This window comes from Manis pentadactyla, chromosome 9 (genome assembly GCF_030020395.1).
Source record: "Manis pentadactyla isolate mManPen7 chromosome 9, mManPen7.hap1, whole genome shotgun sequence".
Classification (NCBI taxonomy): Eukaryota; Metazoa; Chordata; class Mammalia; order Pholidota; family Manidae; genus Manis; species Manis pentadactyla.
The window spans coordinates 101,864,087-101,889,913 of record NC_080027.1 but is presented as its reverse complement, the minus strand read 5'-3'; the positions used below and the strand labels follow the sequence as shown (position 1 = coordinate 101,889,913).

Genomic DNA, 25,827 nt, shown 5'->3' with positions numbered 1-25,827 from the left:
TCCTGAGGACGGCGTGAGCCTATTCAGAAAGATGTGCTCCCCTGAGAAGCTGCTCAGCACCTCTTCCCTCAGCATCTGCAGGTGTTCCCCAAAGGTGAAAGTAAGACAACGATTTTGAGATTTCAAGTCCACACCACTGCCGCCCTGGTTTTATTTAGCCCCTCTGTGCTGCATACTGGTTTGTTTGTTTTCCTGTACTTTTTGCTTTGATTTTCTTAGATGCACAGTAGAAGTACTCACTAAAGCCAATCCACCCTCTATAGGCATAAAATTGGTCAGTGGTGAGACAACATAACAGAACTGAAACTTGAAACTGCGGACAGACTCACTTTTCTGGAGATGAGTCTGCTTATTTGGGCTGACAGTATATTGTCAGTATTCTGTAACTGGCAGAATCTATTTCCTTCCCGGTATTTCCTCCCTCAGTCCCTGGGGGAGGGAAAAACCACTTGTAAACCTGTACAGGCACATACATTCTGGTGACAAAGGGTCAAGCAGTTAAAGCAGAGAGCTAATGGAGGAGAGGTGTGACTTGACAACCCCTGAGGGATTCCGAAGTGCTGACTCTGGTGGTGAGGAATTCCCGCCAAGAGAACAAGAGGGTGAAAAAGGACATTCTTTTGCTTGTCAGTGAGTGCAGACATCTTCCCCAGAGGTGCCCCATTCTTACTGTCCACTCCTTCCCTTCCATGGCCGCTCCTGTCTCAACTTACATTGTACATCCAGACACTAGGCCACAGTGGGCTCACTCACAGCAAGACCTTGCCTAGCTTGGTTCCTCCAGATCACTGCCGCGTCAGCTCAAATGCGGTGGTACTTCCCTCAGCCACCCAGCTGAAGTTGCACTTGTGTTGCTCTACACCCCATTAGCCCGCTGTATCATCTTCGTAGCACTTATCTCCCTACAAAATGATCTTGTTTGTTTCTGTGAAAATGTTTCTCCCTTTACTCACCAAAGTATAAGGTCCAGAAAAGGCAGGAACTACATCTTCTGATTCAGTGCTACACCCCCAGTGCCTGGGAAAGCACCTGGTACACTAGCGCCGTGTGTAGAATGAATGAATTTATGAGTAAATGGGAATGACTGTAGGTAAGAAGTTATAACTATATTCAGAAGCAGGTTGCCTATGATCTCTTGGTTAGCTCCCTCTGTATCCTGTCCCCACATTTCCCTAAACTGAGTAGGTAGAGGTGCATGTATGGATCACATTTCTCAGGTCAGTGTGAAGTAATTCACAATATCACATATCCACATACATGTCTCTGAAATCCAGCTTCTCCAAGTAGGTAAGCACACAGGCCCCAAAGTGTACTACTGAGGTCATGGCCTGGTTACATTAAGACAGTTCAGGTAACCCAAGATCAGAACCCCAGCTCCAGGTACTGTTTTCATCACCTTTAACAACCATCCCAGGATAGTTTAGTAAAATATACATAATTTTTATGTATGTATCTTTAGAAATTGATGTGATTTGACTCCTAGACATATATCCAGTAGGAATATCCATGTACATACACACACCGGAGTGCTTATTGTAGTCTGTCTGAAATGGTGAAAGGCCAGAAACAACCACACATCCATCAACAAGTGTCTGTTAAAATACTTTGATTGATTTGTAAACTATGAAAGACAAATTTTGTTTGTTTGTTTTTTTGACTTGGTAAGGAAGAACATGAAGGCTGAGAGTTATCTTTATGTACTGACATAAAAGACACTCAATTGAAATCACGAAGTCACACAACACATAGAGTGCTATACCATTTTTGTAAAAACGTAATGCAGTGTATAAATATATTGGTGAACAGTGGTTATGGGGGTGGTTGATGATGGGAAACTCATCTTCTACACATTTCGGTAATTAAAAAATTTTTTTCCAATAAGCCTGGCAGTCTCAGAGAGATAACTTCTGGGGCTTTTCCCAGAATTCCTACATAAGAATGATGCTGTGGTTCCCAAGCCACAGCTTCTGGTTTTGTGTTACTCAGACATGAACTAGCATTTAATCTCAAAAGCTTTGAAAAATATTTTTAGTCCACTTGTTCTGGCCTGCCAATATTTTCTGTTTCTGGAACCTTCACTCTACCCATTTTCAGTATTGCTGTTCCGTGGTGTAAGCCAGCTGCATAAACACTGTTTAGTTGCCCATTTCATGCTCTTTGTTCTGCCTGCAGCAAAAAGTTTCTTGACTTTCATTGCCCTCCACAAGTACTTAGCCTGTTCCTACAGTTGGGTCTTATCCTCCCTGTAGGCTGCACTGCATTTGAAGATCAGAGGAGACAGCAAACATTATGTTCAAGAGGCTGGTCATTGTCACAGCAACTACACAGCTTTATCAGTATTATCATATTTAGACAACACCTGCAATGCCAAATCAACTGCAATGGTTTGTTCAGGAATCCATGTTTCTTAAAAAAAAAAAAAAGGAAAAATTGCCATCTCCTCTTCTATTCATTTCTACATCTCATCACTCCTCAACTCACAGCAATCTAGTTCCTATCTCTACCACGCTTCTCTCTAGTCTCCGAAAGCTCTGTGCATGCTGCTGCTCTTTTCTTATTTGCCCTCATGGTGTCTGATACTGTTGCTCATCTGTCCTTCTCCACTCCTAGGACACCATGCTGTTGACTTTCTTCCCTCCCCTCCTTCATAGAGTCTTCTTTCCCTTCAATGTCAGGGTTCTGCAGGGCTCCATTTGTGGCTGTAGGTCTATGGCCCATAAGCACTTCCAAACTCAACAAGTCCAATCCTAAATTTAGCATTTCTTCTTCCTAAACCCTCTCTTCATTATTCTCCATGTCCAATCCCAGTGCATGACACCCTGATTTTCTATTTGTTCAAGGCCAAACACCAAGCATCCTGCTGGAATCCTCCCTCTCACGCAGCCTCACGCATGCAACCTCTTTTTTTATTCTACAGCTCTTACCTCCTTAAATCTCTTCAATCCATCTACTGCTTTGTGTTACCGCCTCAATTCAGGGTCTTATTACTCCTTATCTGGGCAATCACAACACTTTCCCAACAAGCCTTTTTGCCTCTAGCTTGCTACTCCCTATTTATATTATTTTGCCTCCATTACATTATTTATATTATTTAGCTTCCACTTATTTACAATCAATTGTCTATGATCTTTCTAAAGCCTGAATATGATTATGCCACTTACTTAAATTTCACAGTATTTTAGTATACAAATAAAAAATCTTTCATAGATTAACCAAGGCCTTCCACAATTTAGTTTCTGCCTAGTTCTCTAGACTCACTTCCTGCCATGCCCAACTCAGGCAGCTGGTGGAATAATTTGCTGCTTGTTCCTTCTGAATATGTCACATGCTTATGCATTCATGCATAACAGACTCTGCTTGAAGTGCCCAGTGTCCACACACAGCCTACCACCATTATCACACCTAGACACACATCTGATACAACTCTAGCTACTGTGAACCTATCATTGAAAACTTAATGTCACCTACCCATATGGCTCTCCTGTATCCTCACCTCTTCCTACTAGTCTAATTGAAATCTACCCTGTGCTATCTCTTCCACTAGGCCAGAAACTTTTCAATCACAGAAGTCACATCTTACTAGATTCAGTATCACCAGCATCTATTGGTAACTCAACAAATGTTCACGGGATAAATAAATGGATGATTTACTTTATAACACAAAGCACCATTCACTCCACTAGTCAATCCCCACACTGCTAAGCAGCTGGTGTCACTCACTTCCTCACATCACCTCCATACCCTTATGAGAATAAAGTCTAAATTTCTTAATATAGAACCCACACTTCATACTATAATACCAAACTGCCTTTCCAGAATTATTTCCTGTTGTACCTCCAACCCCACCATAGTTCTAGCATTGTTACAGTGCTACACCACTGCTCATGAATTCTTATGCTGTCATACTCTCAGACCTCCATCTATTCAAGGAGAACTCATGAATCAGTCTTATTTGGAAAACTTCACTCCCCAGGGAGAATTAATTTCTCCCCCCTATTCACTCTTAATACAAAATGTCTTTACTTAGTGTTAGCTATATTGAGCTAGTCTTATGTTTAATCGCCCCCCATTGAGTTACAATATCCCTAAACACAGAGAATGTGGCTCATTCCTCTCTTCTCACCCTTTTCAAATCCTAACCCCAAGGCAGTGACTTTTTGCACATAGTTGATTATCAATAAACATTTGTTAAATTATATATAATCAGTGGGGAAATTTCACCTTGTTTTTAAAATATATTTAAATTGTGAAGTTCCTAAAGTGAAATTATGCCAAATTCCATGCTCTATTATACTCTTGGATTTCTCTAGGCACTGCAACTTCAGGGGGGAAAAAACTGGGCACAGGCAACAAAAGCGAAAAATAGACAAGTGGGATTACATTCAACTAAAAAGCTACACAGCAAGGGAAACAATCAACAATATGAAACGGCAACTTATGGAATGGGAAATACAAACACATAACTGATAAGGGGTTAATATCTAACATATATAAGAAACTCTCACAACTGAATAGCAAAAAATTAAAGAATTAAAAATAGAACCTGATGAAAAAAATGGCCAAAGGACTTGAAAACACATTTTTCCAAAGAAGACATGCAAATGGCCAACAAGTATATGAAAAGATGTTCAATATCATTAACTATCAAAGAAATACAACTCAAAACCAAGAAATCACATGACATCTGTTAGGATAGCTGTTATCAAAAAACAAAAGATAATAAAAGATGCTGAGGACATGGAAGAAAGGGAACCCTTGTGCACTGTTGGTGGGAATGTAAATTGGTACAGCCAACAGGGGAATGGAGGTACAGTATGGAGGTTCCTCAAAAAATTAAAAGTAGAGCTAGCATCTGATGCAGAAATCCCCTTCCTGGGTATATATCCAAAGGAATTGAAATTGGGATCTTGAAGAGATATCTGCATTCCCATGTTCACTGCATCACTAGTCATAATAGCCAAGATATAAGAGCTATTCAATAGCCAAGATGATGAATAAATGGCTAAAGAAAATGTGGTATATTGGGGTATATATATATATATACACACACACAATGGAATATTATTCAGCCTTAAAAAGAAAGAAACCCTACCATTTGGAAGAACATGGTTGAACCTGGGAGACATTACAATAAGTGAAATAAGTCAGATACAGAAAAAAAAACCTATGTAATCTCACTTTTATGAAAGAATCTAAAATAGTCAAACTCATAGAAACAGGTTAAGAATATACCACCAACAATGGTGCTTGAGGGCAGTGAGAAATGGGAGATAATGATCACAAGGTAAAAAGTTTCAGCTGTACAAGATGAATAAAACCTAGTGATCTACTGTACAGCAGAATGCCTATAGTTAACAATACTATATCATATACTTAAAATTCTAGCGAAGAGGGTACATCTTATGTTAAGTGTTCTTATCACAGATAAACCTTTCTAAAGGGGGAAGAAACCTTTAGAAGTGAGGGATATGTTTACGGCATTGACTGAGGTGATCGCTTCACGTGTGTACACTTGTCTCCAAATTCACCAACTGTATATACATCAACTATGGACAGCTTGTTGCTTGTCAGTGATACCTCAGTAAAGTGGTTCAGAAAAAAGAACCCTGGAAAACACAAATATCATCTATTCAGTCACAGAGAAGAAAAATCCCTAAATATTGTAATAGCATTATTGCCAACCCCAAACCAGGAGCAATTTAATGTATAATAATTGATATAATATATGAAAGTAATTAAAATCAATACTATTTTATTGAGAAGGCCTTGCTTTCTGAAAAAGCAGCATATGTCTCCGGAGATTGAATATATTTCCTTTTTTGAGTTTAGAAGGAATGGAATATATGAGTTATATAGCAAGGTCTATTCAAAGGTGTTTCTAACAATGTTTTGAGACTGTCAGTGAGGTGAAGGTAGGAAGTAATACTAGGGAAAAAATCACTTTTGGGGACATTCGTAGCCAATGAAATAAGAATTTCTTTATGAATACAGAACTCAAGAGGGAAAAACAAAGCTGGCATCTCTGGCTATCCTAAAACAGCCTTGAGTTTGCACCCCTAAAAATGCATTCCTCTGTTTGCAGCCTGTCCTCAATTTCTTCCATTTCTGTCAGAAGCACAGGGAAATTCCAATGTTCTCCTGTGTCACTGACCAAAGATGAGCACATCAACTGCGGCAGAAGTGGCTGGTTCCTGGGTGACTGTTAGAAACCCATGTATGTCTTTAAGTATTACTCAGCATGCAATACCTTCAGCAAATAAATGGCTTCAGCCTCCTCTATACCTCAGACAATAACAACACAAAGAATGTAGATGAGGGCGGAGGTTGGGGGTAGGGATGAGGTCAGGGTGGTAACAGGGAGAGAGAGAAGAGTGATATGAAGGGAAATCCCCTTCCTGACTCCGGGCTCAGCTTTTTTTCTCTCTGAAGTATCAGTTTGCATCAAGCCCAGCTTAGTGAGCTTACACCCTCTCAGACCTGTGGGGGCTAAAAAAGGTGTTTCCAAACTCATGGAGAAATGTTTTATTGTATGTGGAAAACAGCTGGGAAATAACATAGGGCACTTTATTATTAAAGGTCAGTTATAATCAAATGATTCAGAATTCTGGCTTGGAGTAATAAGGATGAAGAGATGCAGGAACCAGAAGGTTTTTCTGAAGAACATGAGCCTAAACTTATTTTGTAAATGTAAACTATTTTGAAAGGCAGAGTACAAGCATCAACATTTATCACAAGGAGCTTGGAGAAATAAATTGGGCTTGTCCTTCTTACAAAATCCTGGGAACTTCAAATCTCTTATGGATTTTTCAGAGCTTATTTTATCTTAGGCTTTAATTCAGTACTCCTTTCCTTCCCAGTTATTTAAAAACCTTCATAATAAATTTACTTTGACTTTATGCTTGGTTGCTTCTGTACATGGAGTCTAGGTAGAGAAATTCTTGAAATCAACAGAAAAAAAAAATCTCAAAAATGAAATGGTTATCTTCCTCTTCCCCTTTCCCTGCCCTTAGTAAGCAATGTAGTTTAAAGGTATCAGGTAAGGCTGAGCCAGGTAGGCATAGAAATGTGAGGGGTGTAGGGATACATCTCGATGTAAGGTACTAGAGTCCATGAATGGTGAAGGTGGCATCCACACAGGAGTCATAACCCAAGAAGGATAAGTAGGATATCCATGGACAAGGGCATCCTGGTGTGGGTGGCAGAGCCTAAGCAGGATCAGTAAGACTTTCACAATGGAGGGAGGCCAAAGGGGCCAGGGAGAGTGAGAAGAGTACCCACATGAGCATATGGATTGAGGTTCCCTGCAGGGAGCTGGGCCAGGGGGAAGTATGATGTGTCAGAGCCCAAGAAAGATACAGAGGTCATCACCATAGAGGATAGTGTAGTCTGAGCTAGTAGGGGAGGAGGGTGTCTGCGTGGGAGGGTGGCCTGCTGTGGGTTTCAGAGTCTAAGTAGGTTGAGGAAGGCATCCACATAGGTGGGAAGCCCTGCACAAGGATTCTGTGTCCAAGAGGGATGAAGGGGGCAACCTAGTTGAATGCTGTAACCTCTACAAGGTGAGAAGGGCAGCCCTGTTGGGAGCATTAAAGCTTATGAGGCACCAGAGGCACCAGAGGATGTAGTTAATAAAGGATATTGATTGGTGTTAGGTAGGGATCTGTTTAGGGATTACGACAGTGACTATAGGAGATTAGTTATAAATGGAGAGGATGATCAAATAATAAGTGTATTCAAGATGACCAGAAGCCCATTTTCTCACTGTTGGAGAAAAAAGAATTACAAATATGAAAAGGAAGAAAACTAGAATGAGCCATGTGGGGCTGAATTGGAATTACAAGTACTGGCATGAAAATATGGATTTTAATATATATAAAGAAATAAATAAAGATGAAAATGTGTGTAACACATATACACAAATACAAATATTCTTCACTTGCTCTGTTCCTTGAGAGGACCTAGGAGGACTGACAACCCCAAAACAATGAGCACATCTAGCTTCCAGATCCTGGTTTCTAAATATCATTCTTTACTAAAAGGGACCAGAACTCCTTAAAGAAATGGCTGATTCCATAGCTGGAGTAGGAAAAGTACAAAATGAGCCTGGAACATCTTGCTGTGCCATAAAGTAAGGAAGTGCTCAAAGAATGATGGAGTTGTATCAAAAAGATACAGAATCCAGAATGAAGGGACTCTGGATGGTCTCTTCCAGACAATTTGAACATCTAAAATAAGTAATGGTAGCAATGCATTTTAATCTGTTGAATAAAATAGGAATCCATAAGACTATGGTAATATAAATGAGTGAAAAAATAAATAGAAAGTTTGGTGAGGAATAGCCTATTTACTTAGTCTCAATACATTTTGCCCAAAATGCATATGAATTACTAAAGAAAAATAGTAACTTTACAGTGGACTAGTTTGGGTAATATCACATTAATGAAATGATCAAAGTAGCACCATCAACAATGTTACAAATCAAAATCATCTGTCACCAGATAGGATGCAATGAGAATACCGCATCACTTATAAGCTATGCCTGCCAAAGAATAATCTGAGTCTAATCATGATGAAACACCACAGAAAATCACTGAACGACACTCTACAAAATAACGAGTCTGTAATCTTCACAGATGCCAAGGTCATGAAAGTTAAGAAGACTAAAGATGGAGGCAAACTAAAAAGACACAATGGAACATGTGATTCTGAACAAAGGTCATCCTTGGGACAATGGCTGAAAGTTCAATGGGAGGATGGTAGAATATGTCAGTGTTAATTTCCCGATTTTGATGGTTGTTTTGTGATTGTATTGGAGAATGTCCTTGTTTGTTGAGAATATACACTGAAGTCTGCAGGTATAAAAGGGCATCCTCTGGACAGCTTACTCCCACATGTTTCAGAAAAACATGAGTGTTGCAATTTTGACGTAAGTTTAGATTATTTCAAAGGTTTAAAATATAGTAATACATGCTCATTGGTCATACCACATGTGCTAGGCTGGTAAGGGTCTGACTGACAAAGGCCTAAAGTGGAGTCTTTCCTGGGTGACCCAGGAGGGAAGGACACAGGACTGTAGGGCGTCATGAGATGGGAAGACGTGTCACAGCACAGCCTACTCTCCCCAAGAGGCTGAAGGAATGATGCATCTGTGTATTTCACAGCAGAGGTGTCCTGATGTATGTGCAGGGCAGTGCTTTCTAGTTCTGAGTCATCAGGTAAAATGAGCTTCCTCTGACCTTTTCAGTAAAAATGATTTTTTTAAAAAGCCCTTCTGTCTCAAGCCTATTCCCAGGTAGGTGAGCTCTAGAAGTTAAGAGGGGAGGGGAGCAACCTAGAGTTTGGAAAGTTAAAACCTGGTTTAACCTCAGCCTCTCTGAGAATCCTTCCTCGCTTCCTCACTGGTTGCTGTGCGCGTCAAATGAGATACGTGTGAAAACTGTGAAGGGCTATGTAATTGCTAGCCCACCGTCAGAGCTCACACAAGGCAACATTAAGAAACAGGTGAGGCTGTTTTCTGCTGCCTTTTCTCAGTTTCCTTCCTGTTTTCCTTTCCCTCACTACTTGTGGCCTTCTGAACCTACCTCCAAGCCAGTGTTCTCAGCAGCCCTCTGCTGCATTACTTTGCCTTGACCCGCTGGATGTATCTCTTCCATATCTTTATTAAAATTCTAAGTGCTCCGCCTGCAGAGGAAACCATGTGCCTCAGTCACACATTTACCACATACCAGGCCTTAGGAGCAATACAAAAGATACATGAGACAAAGTCCCCGCCCTTGGAAAGCTCACATTCCAGCTAAACTCCTAATATTCCTAGGCAGTATTTGCATTTTAGAGGAGAGCTCTTGAAGAGATAATATTTTCATGCCAAGGCACAAACATCCAAGGGAGCTATTAAGCCATATGACAGATGAGCGTCATCTGGTAGAGCATGGTGTTGGGGGGTCGGGGAAGCACTAAGATGCATGGCTGCTGGAAGGGGACTGTTCTCAAACCAACCTTTCTCTGCTTCCTCACCTGCAAGTAAAAATATTCATGATACCTACCTCATGAGATTCCTGGAGGATTAAAAGAGTGGATGCTTAGAACAGTGCCTGGTTAAGTAAGATGTAAGTGCTAAGAGTTTCATAAAATTAAGAAGCTGTGGAGTTCTAGGCAGCAAATGACCCTGCTCCAAGTAGAAAAGAAGGTTGAAGAAAAGTAGGAGGCACTGGAGAAAAAGGAGGAGGAGAAACACTGACCTATTGTTTTCAGTTTCCTTCCCCTGTTTTCCTTTCCCTTTGCCAAAGGATCTCACATTTGAAACCTTAAAGAAAAAAGAAACCTTAAGAAATCCTAAAGTAATTTAAAACCTCACATAGTGATTATAAAACTTTAAATAAACTGCCTATGAAATAGCTTTGCCCATGGCAAAGCCTATTTGCATGTAAGGTGTGCGTATGTACATGTATTTACTGAAAGAACAGGAAAATGAGGTCTTGGCTAACGTGGCGCAATACCATTGGTTTTTTTGGTTTCAACCATGTAAACATTAATATTCACTCTCTCAGACACAAATATTCACAGAACAATCAATTTGGGATTGAGGACACAGGGTCTGGAGGAGTGCATCCAACTTCACTCCATCCATGATGTCAACTCGCCTGCAGCAAAATCTTCAGGGTTGCTTCCTTGGCACATTTGGCTTCACTATTCCTACGTATTACTATTTAGAGCCATGCATCTCTCCAGCTGGACAAGTGGCAGGAGCAATTGTAAGACGGTGAGCATTAATTCCCTTGTTTGTTTTTCCTCTCTGAGGAGGGCAGGAAGCAGGGTGTGGAAGGTAAAAAATAGCATGCATAACGGAGAACACTACGATGTCTTCCTGTGACACTCTTGCTCCAAATATTTGGCAGGGAATTTTACCATTTGAGGCATGATTTGTCCTTGCAGCCTCTATCTTCCACAGAAGCCAACCCTCCCCCAAGTTAAAATCAGCCATGGTGTGGGCTTCTTTATCAACAGCAGTGATAGCTCCAAAATGCGTAATCTCACAGTTATAGACTTGAAGTTAATAATCTCAGCTCATTAAACACTATTTATATTTAGTTACTTAGGTTTAAATTAAACTATGCTGGTCTAAAGAAAGCAATGGTAATAATTTGTAATAAAAGCTAGTTATTATGTACTAGATACTGTGTATTATCTTCTCTGATCTTTACAAAAACTTATGACATATATTATTATTCCCATTTTACAGATAAAAAACTGAGACTTGGAAGAATTAAGTAACTTGCCCAAGTTCCATAGCTAGTAAAAAGCAGAACTGAAACTTTCATTCAGACAGACAGTTAAAATTTTAAACTCTCATTCTTAACCACCATTTTAGAAGGCTAGGTTTAATAATGTGTTTTAGTAGAAAATGCAGCAATATTTGGAAGAAATAACTTTAAAAGCACTTTCTGTGATTTTTTTTAGACTTTGGATTTTGAAATAATTTTAGATTTATTTTGTAGTGGCAAACATAGTATAGAGAAACACCCTTCCTCCACTTCCCTTAATGTTAATATAATCATGGTCCATTTATTGAAACAAGAAATCAACATTGGTTCAACACTATTAACTAAATTACAGACTTCATTCAGAGTTCCCAGTTTTTCACTGATATCTCTTCCCCATTCCTACATCTAAACTGTTTAGTTGTTAGTCTCCTCCAATCTGAAATAGTTTCTCAGACTTTCCCTATTTTTCAGTAATTGCTCAGGCATTTTGTAGAATGACCCTCAATTTGGGTTTTTCTAAGGATTATACCAAGGTTAGGAATTTCTGGGGAAAGATGACACAAAGGTTAAGTGCCCTTTCATCACTCCATTATCAGTACGTGATATCAACATGACTTATTACTGGTGATGTGAACTTTCATCACTTAGTAAGGTAGCGTCTAGAAGGTTTCTCTACTGAAGAATGAAGTTACTGTTTTCCCCCTGTGCATACTCTATTTGTCAGAATCAAGTCACTAAGTCCAGTCCGCACTCAAGGAGTAAGAACTAACATTCTGTCTTCTGGAGAAAGAAGTATCAAAGAATTTGTGGACGTAGCTTAAATCCACTATGGCAATTTGTATTTGGGGAGTTTCTTTGAAACTGTATGAATATTCAGTTTCTCCTTAAAGTTTTCCCCATTAATTTTAACAACCATCAGTGCACTTTGCCTACAGTAATTATTATTTGGTTTTGTAGTAGTGATTTCCCTCATTGCATCCACCTTCATAGTTGAGAATTCCTCTGTAAGGAAGATTTTTCCATTCTTCCTCATTTATTTATTTGTTTATTTATTCAATCACTCAAATCAAGATATATTAATTCAATAAATATAAAATCAGTATGTGTAAACTACATATGATAGACTCATAGATATTTATTTGTTTAAACATTTTATCTAGAAATAACTTAAGATCTATAGAAAGTTGCAGAGTTCCCATCGATCCCTCACCCAGTTTGTTTCACCTAATGCTCTCAGCTTACATTACTATGGTGTATTGGCCAAAACTAAGAAACTGACATTGGTGCATCACTATTAACTCTAAATTTCAAGCTCTACTTGAATTTCACTAGTTTGCCTATTAATGTCTTTTGCTGTTCTAGAAGCCAATTATGGATGCCATATTGCATTTCACTGTCATTTCTCCTTCATCTTTCTCTGGTCTATAATTTTGTTGATGAAATAGTAATAAGTGACAGTTAAGGTCCACACAACAAAGGCACAAGATTTAGAACTATCAACTGTTCCTTTCTTCCCCATGATATTCAGGAAGGTTAGGTCAGGCTCCTATAACACAGTTTGGTTCATTTGACACAATCTGCATTTCATCCTGGGATCTCTTCAATATCCTGGTTGATTTTTTAAAATTTGTATACCCTGACGTTTACTCTTTGTGGCATACATGCCTATAGGTTTTAGAAAAAGCATAGAGTGATGTATCTACCAACACAGTAGCATACAGACCAGCCTCATCACCCCCAAAATTCCCTTGCGCAGCTCATTTGAAGTCAAGCCCTCCTACTTTCTCTAATCCTTGGCAACAAATGATCTGTTTTCTATTTCTATAATTTTTTCTTTTCTAGAATGATATGTAAGTGGAATCATACAATATGTAATCTTTAGGGTATGGTCTCTTTTACTTAGAAAAATGCATTTAAGATTTTTCCATGTTATTGCATAAATCATCACAAAGCAAACATTTTAATTTCGATAAAGTTTAATTTATTAATTGTTTTCTTTCATGGATTACATTGTTGGCATCATACATAGAATTTATCTCCAAATCAAAGAACTTGTAGGTATTTTCCTTATGTTACCTTTTAGAGTGTTATAGTTTCATCCTTCGATTTAGATTTATGATTCATTTTGAGTTAATTTTCATGTATTGTGTGATGTAAAGGTCAAAGTTTACTTTTTGCATAAGGAGAACCGATTGTTCTAGAACTACTTATTAAAAAGACTGTGGTTTCCTTATTGTATTGCCTCGACCTTTTTTCTTGAAAATCAATTCGCCATGTAGAGGTGGGTATATTTCTGAGTTCCCTTATCTGTTCTATTGATTTGTAGGTCTACTTATTCAATATTCCATTGTCTTCATCATGGTAGCTTTATTGTTATAGCTTTATAGTCATATAATTCTTAAAATCAGGAAGTATGAATATTCCAACTTTGTTCTTTTTAAAAACTGTCTTGGCTATTACAGGTCTTTGGCATTCACGTGCAAATTTTAGAATCAGCTCTTTAATTTCTACAAAAGAGTTTGACAAGATTTTGACTGAGATCACACTGAATTTTTGGATAATGAGCTACATTGATTACATTCAATTACACTGAATTTTTGGAATCAATTTTTAGATAATTAGTATATTAAAAATATTGAGGCTTCTGATCCATGAACATAATATATTTGTTCACTTGTTTAAATCTCTTTAATTTCTCTGAGAATAAAGTGTTTCTTGAAGATGAAATAGTAATAAGTGACAGTTAAGGTCCACACAACAAAGGCATGGTATTTAGAACTACCTAAGGCATTTTCATGGGGCGACAAATAGCTTCGTTATTTATTTCCAAATGCTCTCAGGGAAATGAAATTTAGTAATTGCTCTCATAATGATAACCCAAAGTCATTAAAAGAGTTTGAAAGACTCTTTAGTGTGTTATTTAATAAGGCAACACAGCACACACATTTTTAGAAGTCTTTTAATAATGGTAAAAATAAAATAATGCACAGTGCTTAAAACAGTACATGTCACTTAAACAAAAAATTTACTACAAAGACACACTTGATTTCCAATTATGCCAAAAGATTGAGGTACCTCTACAAATGTCATCTGATCTAGATAGTTTCAGAAGTAAGACAGTGAGCCAGGTTTCTCCTTCTGCCTGGGGAACTCCCTGAGAAGGAGAGTAAGAGTTTTTCTTTTACTATATTCAGGGCTTTGCAGGATGTTCTTTGATCTTGTTTGTGACTTCAGAAAGGGACTGACAATGTGCAGGTGCCTCTAAGAACTTCCCACAAGAAACACAATCTGTTTTCTCTCAGCTTAAAAAAAAAAGGAAGCCCTGGGTTTCTTGTAGATGTACTCTGGTTTCATAAAGCAGAGATGAAACTTGTCAGATTTATTTTTCTTACAAGAGGAGGTAAATCTCCTTGGACTTTATACCTTTAGTAATTGGGAGACCCAACCAAGATAGACAAGAGAGTTTAAAGGAGAACAGTTGAGGATCTTTATTCATTTTGGACAATTGTTTCACAAGCCACACTTTTCTATGATTCTATGCTGAATGCCCCATTAAGATATTAGAGCCTAGTTATACATTTGAAATATTACACTCAATCAAGGCTGAAAGAAATAGGCATAGCCTCCAGAGTTATTTCATATTAAATGCTATAGCCTTAGCCCCAGAAGAACACATGGGAAGAAACAGTGAAAAATGTTTTCTGTTGTTGTTAAAAATTCCTGTTAGACAAAATATTCTTATTTTTTTCTGGAAGTCTGTATTGGTGATAATATTATCACTGAGAAGGTTGAATATGGGAAAAGGAGGAAAATAAAAGCTAAGCCTGTGGAGAATGCAAACTACCATTTAGCATTAATAAACGTTTTTATTGAAAAACATTATCTGGAATCCTGGAAGTCATTAGTCCCCTAACCACTTCTCTATTCTGTGGTAGCAAAGAAATAATATCTCCTCAGATTTTTTTTTTTGGCCATGGTGAGTTTGGTCTATGCATGTTTCTTACTTCATTTTGAGCAGAAAAAAGAGGGGAAAACACATGAAAAATGTAAGCTCATCAATGTTTGTTGTCAACATTAACAAAATGTAACATTTTTCAATAGTCTAAGTCAACTCAATTCAATCTTTATATCATTAGTATATTTTACTTAATGTTGGCTGAGGGAGCAATTTAATGCATTTGGCATTATGTGAGGTGGGGGTTTCCAAAATCTAGAATACCTAAGACCAACTGTAGATCTTAAAATGGCTTTGTCATTTGAATACTGGGTGGGGTAGGGAGGATAAATGCAGCACACCAGATAGGTGTTCTTTGAACAGTTGTTCTAATATGATACAAACATAAAAGGTTCCATGGTCGCTGTGGCTTGTTTGTTATAGGTATGTCTCTACCCCCACCAGTCATTCCTTTGTTTCATGATTGTTGCATGCATGACTAGTCTCTCTGCTTCCCTTTCTTTTCTTTGCGGAAACAGATTTATCTTTCTAAAACACATCTTCCATCATGTCATTGACCTGCCCTAACATGTGATAGGTCTTTATTCTTAGAAGAGAAAATGACAACTGCCTCACTTGGCCATAGGGGGAGAAACACTACATGTGAAGTCAGGGTTCTACTTCTAGCCTTTGGTACTCATATGCCGACTAGTCTCTGAAGCTCCCCGGCTACAAGGACATTCTTAGGCTGGAGCTCAGTGTGAAACAATGATGTTCTATGGCACCAGCTTTGAAGAAACAAAGTATCTGTGATTTCCATTTATAAAGATTAGCTTGCTTAATGCCAGGGTTATTTATTTATTCTTAAAACTTGGCTTCTTTTTCTATACTTATTAATTCATTTAACTAACATATATTGAGTACCTACTATACGGAAGTCACTGGGGGGTGTTACAAAGATAAATAACACACTTCACTCAAAGAACTTAACAGATTAATGGGGGAGACAAAATAGTTGTAATTCTCAAGAGAGATGTGACCAAGAAACATTGACAACCCAAAGGGGAACAGGATGACCAACCTGCCTTCAGAACCAATGAGGAAGATTTAAGCTGGGTCTCTAAGTAAAAACTGGAGAACAGCAGACTAGCTCTGCAGAAAATAAGCATTACAGGCAGAGAAAACCAAATGGCTGACTGCATTTAGGAACTTCTAAGTAGCTCACTGTGGCTGGGACGCATTGCTGACAGTGGTGAGAGATGAGGCTGTTCAACTAAGAAAGGATCAACTTATAGTAAGTATTGTGAACCATAGTAAGAAGTTTGGATTTTATCATGTAGAATACAGAGTAGTTTAAGCAAGAAATTGGCATGACCTGATTTTCCTCCTAGAATATGATTCTAGCAATTCTCTGTTCCATTTGATCTTTAAAAGTCTTCCAGCTAGACCATACTACTACCAAACCACATGGCATCTGTGCTCTACCTTGCAACTCATCCATCCACGCCCACCACACACTCCAAAACTCTTCCATCAGATTTCTGGGATTCATTGTCTCATCTGGCTCCATGTTCCATCCTCTGGCCTTACCATTCATTTCCGTCTTACAATAATGGTATGTTTTAGACCTTTTACCCTTCTGGACATAATATTCACATTTACCCGTTAGCCTGATGCAATGCAATTTTAGAGTAAGAATCTCTTCCTTACACCACACAACCCAACTTCATCTTGGCTTTGTGAACCTAACTCCTCCATGGGACTTGCCTAACTAGAATAGGGACCAAGCAAAAATAGTAAGAAGGCTAATACTAAAGCAGGTTAGAAAGGAGATAGTAGGATAGTTGTGGAACTACAGCAATGATCACGTGTGAGATAAACTAAGAGAAGGAAGATATGAAAGTGAGTGAAAAAAGTCAAATAAGTATTCAAGACGGTGGCATGAGAGGTGAGAGAGAGAACTTCTCCCAAAACCACATATAGTATGAAAATATAGTTAATACAACTAACCCTAAAACAGTAACAGGAAAGAAGGCTGCACCAGACTGCATACAGGCCTCACAAACAGAACAGACCTCACAAACCAGGACAACATACCAAAGCCTTGTTCCAGTAGGACCCAAGCCCTTCCCTGACCCCAGCTCACCGGTGGGAGGAAGAGAAATGGAGCAGGGAGGGGGTGGAAGCCTAGAACTGCTGAACACCCAGCCTGGAGGTTTGCATTGAAACACAAACCTACATTGTGTGGTGTTCTGGAGGTTGGTGGGGTTGGGGAGCTGGAACAGGCAGAGAGTGCTTGAGAGACTGAGATTCTGGCCATTTGTGGAGGACAGGGATCCACATCCGGCCGCTCTGGGACAAAGGAAAGGCGGGCCATCTGAGAGGCATCCTAGCAGTGAGAGGGCTGCTGCAGGGGCGGGGTTTGCACAGAGTTTGCTATGTGGGAGAAGAGATAGGTGGACAAGGTTGTCTGGGTGCGCTCTGCCCAGCAGGTTGGGAACTTTCAGGAGCTTCAGCTGCTCCATCCTCCTGGCTGGCTACTCAGCTCTGAGGCCCCCCACTGTGACACGCAGCCTGCTGCACCTTCCTCCTGGCCTGCCGGCACCTGCTTGCAAACTAGCAGTCACTGCACTGGTGTCAGGTTGGCCAGGGGGAGGCACTGCCTTTAAAAGCTAGAGATGCCAAGCACAGATGCTTACACTGTGTGCTCAGCCCACTGGCTCTGATACTGGAGAGACGCTGCAGCCAGGAATCAGGAAACAGCTCTTTCCTCCCTGCAGGCACCAGAGGCACTCCCTTACAACCCCAAACCTCACTATACAGGCTGAGCAGCTCCAGACACTAGAGCTTTTGGGCACTAGAGGACATCACATAGAATTAAGAAATGTCAAAGGAACATGGTTCAGACCAAAATCTCACAAACCCCAGGAAAAGGGCAAAATGAAACTGAACTCACCAATCTTCCTGAAAGAGAGTTCAAAATAAAAATCATAAACATGCTCATGGAGGTACAGAAAAATATTCAAGAACTCAGGGATGAATTTAAGATAGAGATTCAATCATTAAGAAATTCCATATCTGAAATGAAACATACAATGGAGGAATTTAAAAGCAGATTAGATGTAGTAGAAAAGAGGATAAATGGAACAGAAATTAGAGAAATGGAATACAAAGAAGCTGAGGCACAGAGAGAAAAAAAGATCTCTAAGAATGAAAGAATATTGAGAGAACTGTGTGACTAATCCAAACAGAATAACATTCACATTATAGGGGTATCAAAAGAAGAAGAGTGAGAAAAAAGGATAGAAAGTGTCATTGAGGAGGTAATTGCTGAAAACTTCCCCAGTCTTGGCAAGGAGATTGTGACTCAGGTGATGGAAGTCCACAGATCTCCCAACACAAGGGACCCAAGGAAGATGACATCAAGACATATAATAATTAAAATGGCAAAGATCAAGGATAAGGACAGACTTTTAAAATCAGGTAGAGAGAGAAAAAATATCACATACAAAGAAAAACTCATCAGGCTGTCATCAGACTTCTCAGCAGAAACCTTACAGGCCAGAAGGAAGTGACATTATATATTTAATGCAATGAAGCAGAAGGGCCTCGAACCAAGAATACTCTACCCAGCAAGGTTATAATTTAAATTTGAAGGAGGGATTAAACAATTTTCAGATAAGCAAAAGCTGAGAGAATTTACCTCTCAAAGCGAGCTCTACAGTGCATTTTGGAGGGACTGCTATTGGTGGAAGTATTTCTAAGGCTAAATAGATGATGTCACCAGGGGAAATGAAACCACAGCAAAGTAGAACAATAATTAATTAAGCAGATGCAAAATCAAATAAACTACCCCCAAAGTCAATCAAGGGGCAGACAAAGAGTACAGAATATCATACTAACATAAAAAGAAAGGAGGAGGAAGAAAAGGAGGAAAAAAAAAGATTGTGTTTGTCATAGCATGCTAACTGAGTTAAGTTAGACTTTTAGATAGTAAGGGAATTACCCTTGAGCCTTTGGTACCCACAAATGTAAAGCCTGCAATGGCAATAAGTACATACCTATCAATAATCACTCTAAATGTAAATGGTCTGAATGCACCCATCAAAATACACAGAGTCACTGAATGGATAAAAAAACAAGACCATCTATATGCTGCCTACAAGAGACTCACTTCAAACCCAAAGACATACACAGACTAAAAGTGAAGGGATGGAAAAAGGTATTTCATGCAACTAATAGGGAGAAAAAAGCAGGAGTAGCAGTACTTATATCAGACAAACTGGATTTCAAAACAAAGAGAGTAACAAGAGACAAAGAAGGACATTACATAATGATAAAGGGGTCAGTCCAACAAGAGGACATAAATATTATAAATATCTATGCACCCAACACAGGAGCACCTACATATGTGAAACAAATGCTAAATTAAAGGGGGAAATAGAATGCAATGCATTCATTCTAGGACACTTCAACACACTGCTCACTCCAAAGGACAGATCAACCAGAGAGAAAATAAGTAAAGAGATAGAGGCACTGAACAACGTATTAGAACAGATGGACCTAATGGACATCTACAGAACACTTCACCCAAAGGCAACAGGACACACATTCTTCTCAAGTGCACATGGAACATTTTCAAGAATAGATCATATACTAGACCACAAAAAGAGCCTCAGTAAATTAAAAAAGATTGAAATTGTACTAAGTAGCTTCTCAGATCACAAAGGTATGAAACTAGAAATAAATTACACAAAGAAAATGAAAAATCCAACACATGGAGGCTTAATAACATGCCCCTAAATAATCAATGGATCAATGACCAAATAAAAACAGAGATCAAGCAATATATGGAGACAAATGACAACAATAATTCAATACCCAAAATCTGTGGGACTCAGCAAAAGCCGTGCTAAGAGGGAAGTATATTGCAATACATGCCTACCTCAGGAAAGAAGAACAATCCCAAATGAACAGTCTAAACTCACAACTAATGAAACTAGAATAGGAAGAAAAAAGGAGCCCAAAGTCAGTAGAAGGAGGGACATAATAAAGATTAGAGCAGAAATAAATAAAATGGAGAAGAATAAAACAATAGAAAGAATCAATGAAAGCAGAAGCTGGTTCTTTGAGAAAATAAACAAAATAGATAAACCCCCAGCCAGACTTATCAAGAAAAAAAGAGAGTCTACACACATAAATAGATTCAGAAATGAGAAAGGAAAAATCACTATGGACACAACAGAAATGCAAAGAATTATAAGAGAATACTATGAGAAATTAGGCTGGATAATCTACAAGAAATGGACAACTTTCTAGAAAAATATAACCTTTCAAGGACGACCCAGGAAAAAAAAAGAAAATCTGAATACACCAATTACCAGCAAGGAAATTGAACTGGTAATCAAAAAACTACCTAAGAAGAAAACTCTTGAACCAGATGGTTTCACTGCTGAGTTTTATCACACATTTAGTGAAGACCTAATACTCATCCCCCTTAAATTTTCTAAAAAGTAGAAGAGGAGGCACTACTTCCAAACTCATTCTATGAAGCCAGCATCACTCTAACACCAAAACCAGGCAAAGACCCCACACAAAAAAGAAAATTACAGACCAATATCCCAGATGAACATAAATGCAAAAATACTCAACAAAATGTTAGCAAACCAAATTTAAAAATACATCAAAAAGATCACCCATTATGATCAAGTGGGATTCATCTCAGGGATGCAAGGATGGTACAACATTTGAAAATCCATCAACATCATCCACCACATCAACAAAAAGGAAAAAACCACATGATCATCTCCATAGATGCTGAAAAAGCATTCAACAAAATTCAACATCCATTCATGATAAAAACTCTCAACAAAATGGGTATAGAGGGCAAGTATCTCAACATAATAAGGGCCATATATGACAAGCCCACAGCCAACATCATACTTAACAGTAACAAGCTGAAAGCTTTTCCTCTAAGATCAGGAAGAAGACAAGGATGCCCACTCTCCCCGCTTTTATTCAACATAGTACTAGAGGTCCTAGCCATGGCAATCAGATAACACAAAGAAATAAAAGGCATCTGGATTGGTAAGGAAGAAGTCAAACTGTCACTGTTTGCAGATGGCATGATATTGTTCATAAAAAAAACCTTAAAGAATCCACTCTAAAACTACTAGAACTAATATTTGAATTCAGCAAAGTTGCAAGATACAAAATTAATACCCAGAAATCCATTGCATTCCTATACACTACTGATAAACTAGCAGAAAGAGAAATCAGTAAAACAATTCCATTCACAATTGCATCAAAAAGAATAAAATACCTAGGAATAAGCCTAACCAAGGAAGTGAAAGACCTATACCCTGAAAACTACAAGACACTCCTAAGAGAAATTAAAGAGGATAAAATTAAATGGAAATTCATCCCACGCTCTTGGGTAGGAAGAATTAATATTGTTAAAATGGCCATCCTGCCTTAAGCAATCTTCAGATTCAGTGCAATCCCTATCAAAATACCAACAGCATTCTTCAATGAACTGGAACAAATAGTTCTAAAATTCATATGGAACCAAGAAAGACCCCAAATAGCCAAAGCAATCCTGAGCAGGAAGAATAAAGCAGGGGGATCATGCTTCCCAACTTCAAGCTCTACTACAAAGCCACAGTAATCAAGACAATTTGGTACTGGCACAACAACAGACCCATAGACCAGTGGAACAGACTAGAGAGTCCAGTTATTAACCCAAGCATATATGGTCAATTAATATATGATAAAGGAGCCATGGATATACAATGGGGAAATGACAGCCTCTTCAACAGCTGGTATTGGCAAAACTGGACAGCTACATGTAAGAGAATGAAGCTGGATTACTGTGTAACTCCATACACAAAAGTAAACTCAAAATGGATCAAAGACCTGAATGTAAGTCATGAAACCATAAAAATCTTAGAAGAAAATATAGGCAAAACTCTTGAATATAAACATGAGCAACTTCTTCATGAACACATCTCCACAGGCAAGGGAAACAAAAGCAAAAATGAACAAGTGGGACTATATCAAACTCAAATGCTTCTATACAGCAAAGCACACCATCAGTAGAACAAAAAGGCATCCTACACTATGGGAAAATATATTCATCAATGACATATCTGATAAGGGGTTGACATCCAAAATATACAAAGAGCTCACACACCTCAACAAAAAGCAAAGAACCCAATTAAAAAATGGGCAGAGGATCTGAACAGACATATCTCCAAGGAATAAATTCAGATGGGCAACAGGCACCTGAAAAGATGCTCCACATAGCTAATCATCAGAGAAATGCAAATTAAAACTACAGTGAGATATCACCTCAAACCAGTTAGGATGGCCAACATCAAAAAGACAAACAGCAAATGTTGGTGAGGATGTAGATGCTGGTGGGAATGTAAATTAGTTCAACCTTTGTGGAAAGCAATATGAAGGTGCCTCAAAAAACTAAAAATAGAAATACCATTTGACCCAGGAATTCCACTTCTAGGAATTTACCTTAAGAATGCAGGAGCCCAGTTTGAAAAAGACATATTCATCCCTATGTTTATCGCTGCACTATTTACAATAGTCAAGAAATGGAAGCAACCATCAGTAGATGAATGGATAAAGAAGATGTGGTACATACACATAATGGAATATTATTCAGCTATAAGAAGAAAACAAATCCTACCATTTGCAACAACTTGGATGGAGCTAGAAGGTATTATGCTCAGTGAAATAAGCCAGGCAGAGAAAGACAATTATCAAATGATTTCACTCATCTGTGGAGTACAAGAAAAAAGTGAAAACTAAAGAAACGAAACAGCAGCAGACTCACAGACCCCAAGAATGGACTAACAGTTACCAAAGGGAAAGGGATTGGGGGAGGTGATGGGTGGGAAGTGAGGGATAAGGGGGAAAAAGGGGCATTACAATCAGCACACATAATGTGTGTGTGGGGGTGTGGTTACATGGGGAAGGCAGTACAGCACAGAGAAGACGAGTAGTGATTCTATAGTATCTTACTATGCTTATGGACAGTGACTTAATGGGGTATGTGGTGGGGACTTGATAGTGTGGGGAGTCTAGTAACCATAATGTTGCTCATGTGATTGTACATCAATGATACCAAAATTTTTTTTTAAGTTGGAAAAAAAAAGAGTCAAATAAGCATGGTTAAGAGGCTTAAATAACATCTGGATTCCTCACTGCAGTGACTAAGTAGTCCTATCCCCACAGATAAAGAAAAGAGGAAGCAAATTCAAGGCAGAAAAGACCAGGAGCCCAGTTGTGGATGTGCTGTGTCTGCAGGGCCTAATAGATATTTCAGTGGGAGTACTCATGGGCAGCAAGACATGTAGGGTTGGAGCTCTGGAAAATCTGCACTGCGTATACTATGATTTGGACACAGTGCAAAAGAGAGGCAGAAATGAGATGCTTAGAGTGAGGAGACGAGGAAAGATGAAGTGTTACGGAACACAGGTAACAGCCTAAAAGGATACTACACAGTGAAGGGGAACAAGTAGGAACAGTCAGAGAGATAGAAACAAGACCCAGAAAGAGATGCTCAGCTGTTCTCCTGACAATCAGATTTGACATTTAGAAGAGTTTTGGTGACATCGGAGAGAAGAGTTCCAGTGATGTAATAGGGAAACTTTATGTGTATTGAAAGAAACAGAAGCTGAGGACAACATGGATGACTTTTCAAGAAGCTTGATTATTAATGAAAGTAATGAAATGATGCCATAATTGGTTTTAGGGGATTTGTGGGTGAGGGGTAGGGGGGATGTTGGATATTATTTTTAGAAAGAAGGCTTGAATGTGTTTCTTTATTTCAAGCGGAGGAGCCAGTGGAACGAGACCAAGGGAGGCAGTTGCTAGACCAAGACCCCAGAGGGGTCAGGAAAAGGCTGTATATGGATGGAAATATCACAGTCTGTGAAACAGAGTGTATACAGACAAAAATGACTGCAGATAGTAACTCTGGAGATGTAGAGGTGAGAAACTGGGGAAGTTAATATCTGCTCATTCTGGTATTACCTTCGATATAGGAGACCTGTTCAGCTCTGGAGAATGAGAATAAAAGTTTTAAGTGTTGTGAGGGATTGGCATTGTCACTAATGGAATTGCAGGAAGAGCTTATTAACAGTTAGAGACAGTTAGTGGCACCAAGCTGTCATTATTGTGATTCTTCTCCAGCACCTGAAGAGTAAAAGTACAGAAAGTGGATGCCATGTAGGACTTGGTTATGTAGGACTGATCTAAGCTGAAAGTTAGTAGAGCAGGTATAGGGGAAGGATGTTTGTTTAGGAATTAAGTTGTTTGAAAGTGAAGGCTTTAAGCAGTGTGCCATAAGATCCAGATTAGAAAGCAAAAGAAGTGAGGCCAGGGGTGGATAAAGGAGTAGATAAAAAGGAGGAGCTGAAAAATTTGAGGTCTTTTTGGATGAAAAAGTAATTACCACTGAGAGAAGGGATTTGAGAGGATCATGAAGATGTTAATCAAGGTTGGGGCTGAGGATTTTAATATTTCAGAGATGGAACAATTCCCAATAATGACAAAGTTCAGAAATAATGACAAAGACTCTACTTTAGGTGTCATTTGCCAAAGCATCCTTAGATCATGGTTGTTGAGCAGATAATGTCAAGGACTTTTGAGGCTATGAAAGCACACAGTGCTGAGCGCTACTGCTAGAGTTTCTGTTTCGGTAGGTGCGTGGTGGGGCCCAGAAGTTTGGATTTCTAACAAGTTCTCTAGTTTGGGGACCACTTTACCAGAACCACCACTCTGAAGCATCTGTAACAAAAACTGGATAGACCTGAACTTGCTAGATATGGAAGCATTGGCAGCCTCCATAATACAGGATGGGGGAGAGGGGAGTAGAGGTATCAGAGGACAATTGCATTTCTAGTTCCACTGAAAGGAAGAAATCACAAAAAGTAATCGAGAAGGCACTGCAGTGCAGTGCTATTTCAGGTTGTGGACTGCAGAATCCATGTTCTAAAGTTATGGTGGTGGAAATAGTTAAGACTCTACATTGCTTTATTTACTTCTCTTTTGAAGTAGGCTACAGTAGGAGCTTTGGGTTAATTGTAATAAATCAAAAAAACTTCTTATTCATGTACTGTGTCTCAAGCTCCAGCCTATGCATTGCAACAAAACATGGATTCCACCAGTAGGTTGCACTGATGCCAGTAAGTGCTAGAAGATCAAATTGAGCATCAAAGCACAAAAACAATGCCTTGAGGCATTTTTTCCATAATAGCAGTTTCTGACACTCCCACTGAATTCTTAATTTTAAAACACAGCCACATAGCTAGGTCATGGGAAGCAAAATATATGCCCAAGTAACGGAAGTTCCTCTCAAACAGGATCACTGTTGTTTTATTCACCTGGATGCTGAGAGCCTTCCACCTAAACCTGCCATCCCAAGGTGGTTTCTCATAATAAATTGCTAAGCAGCATGTTTATTCTGGAGTTAACATCTTCAATCTGATTTTCAAGGCCATTCTATCAACCTAATAGAAAATGCTTTATCAGGAATGTGTCCTATTTACCGAAGTTTTACCACACATTTAGCTGTAAATGTTTAAGTGGAGAGGAAGTAATAGACTAAAGGCATAC

At 38.9% G+C, this 25,827-nt stretch overlaps 1 long non-coding RNA gene across 2 annotated transcripts in view; it reads right to left on the bottom strand.

Annotated features, from left to right (window-relative positions):
- The window catches only part of LOC130684943 (uncharacterized), a 139,630-nt gene that overhangs the window by 7,463 nt on the left and 106,340 nt on the right, over nt 1-25,827 (bottom strand). For both annotated transcript variants that reach the window (XR_008999345.1, XR_008999346.1), the window contains exon 3: nt 10,230-10,300. This is a non-coding gene — a long non-coding RNA (uncharacterized LOC130684943). The remainder of the gene's footprint in view (nt 1-10,229; nt 10,301-25,827) is intronic.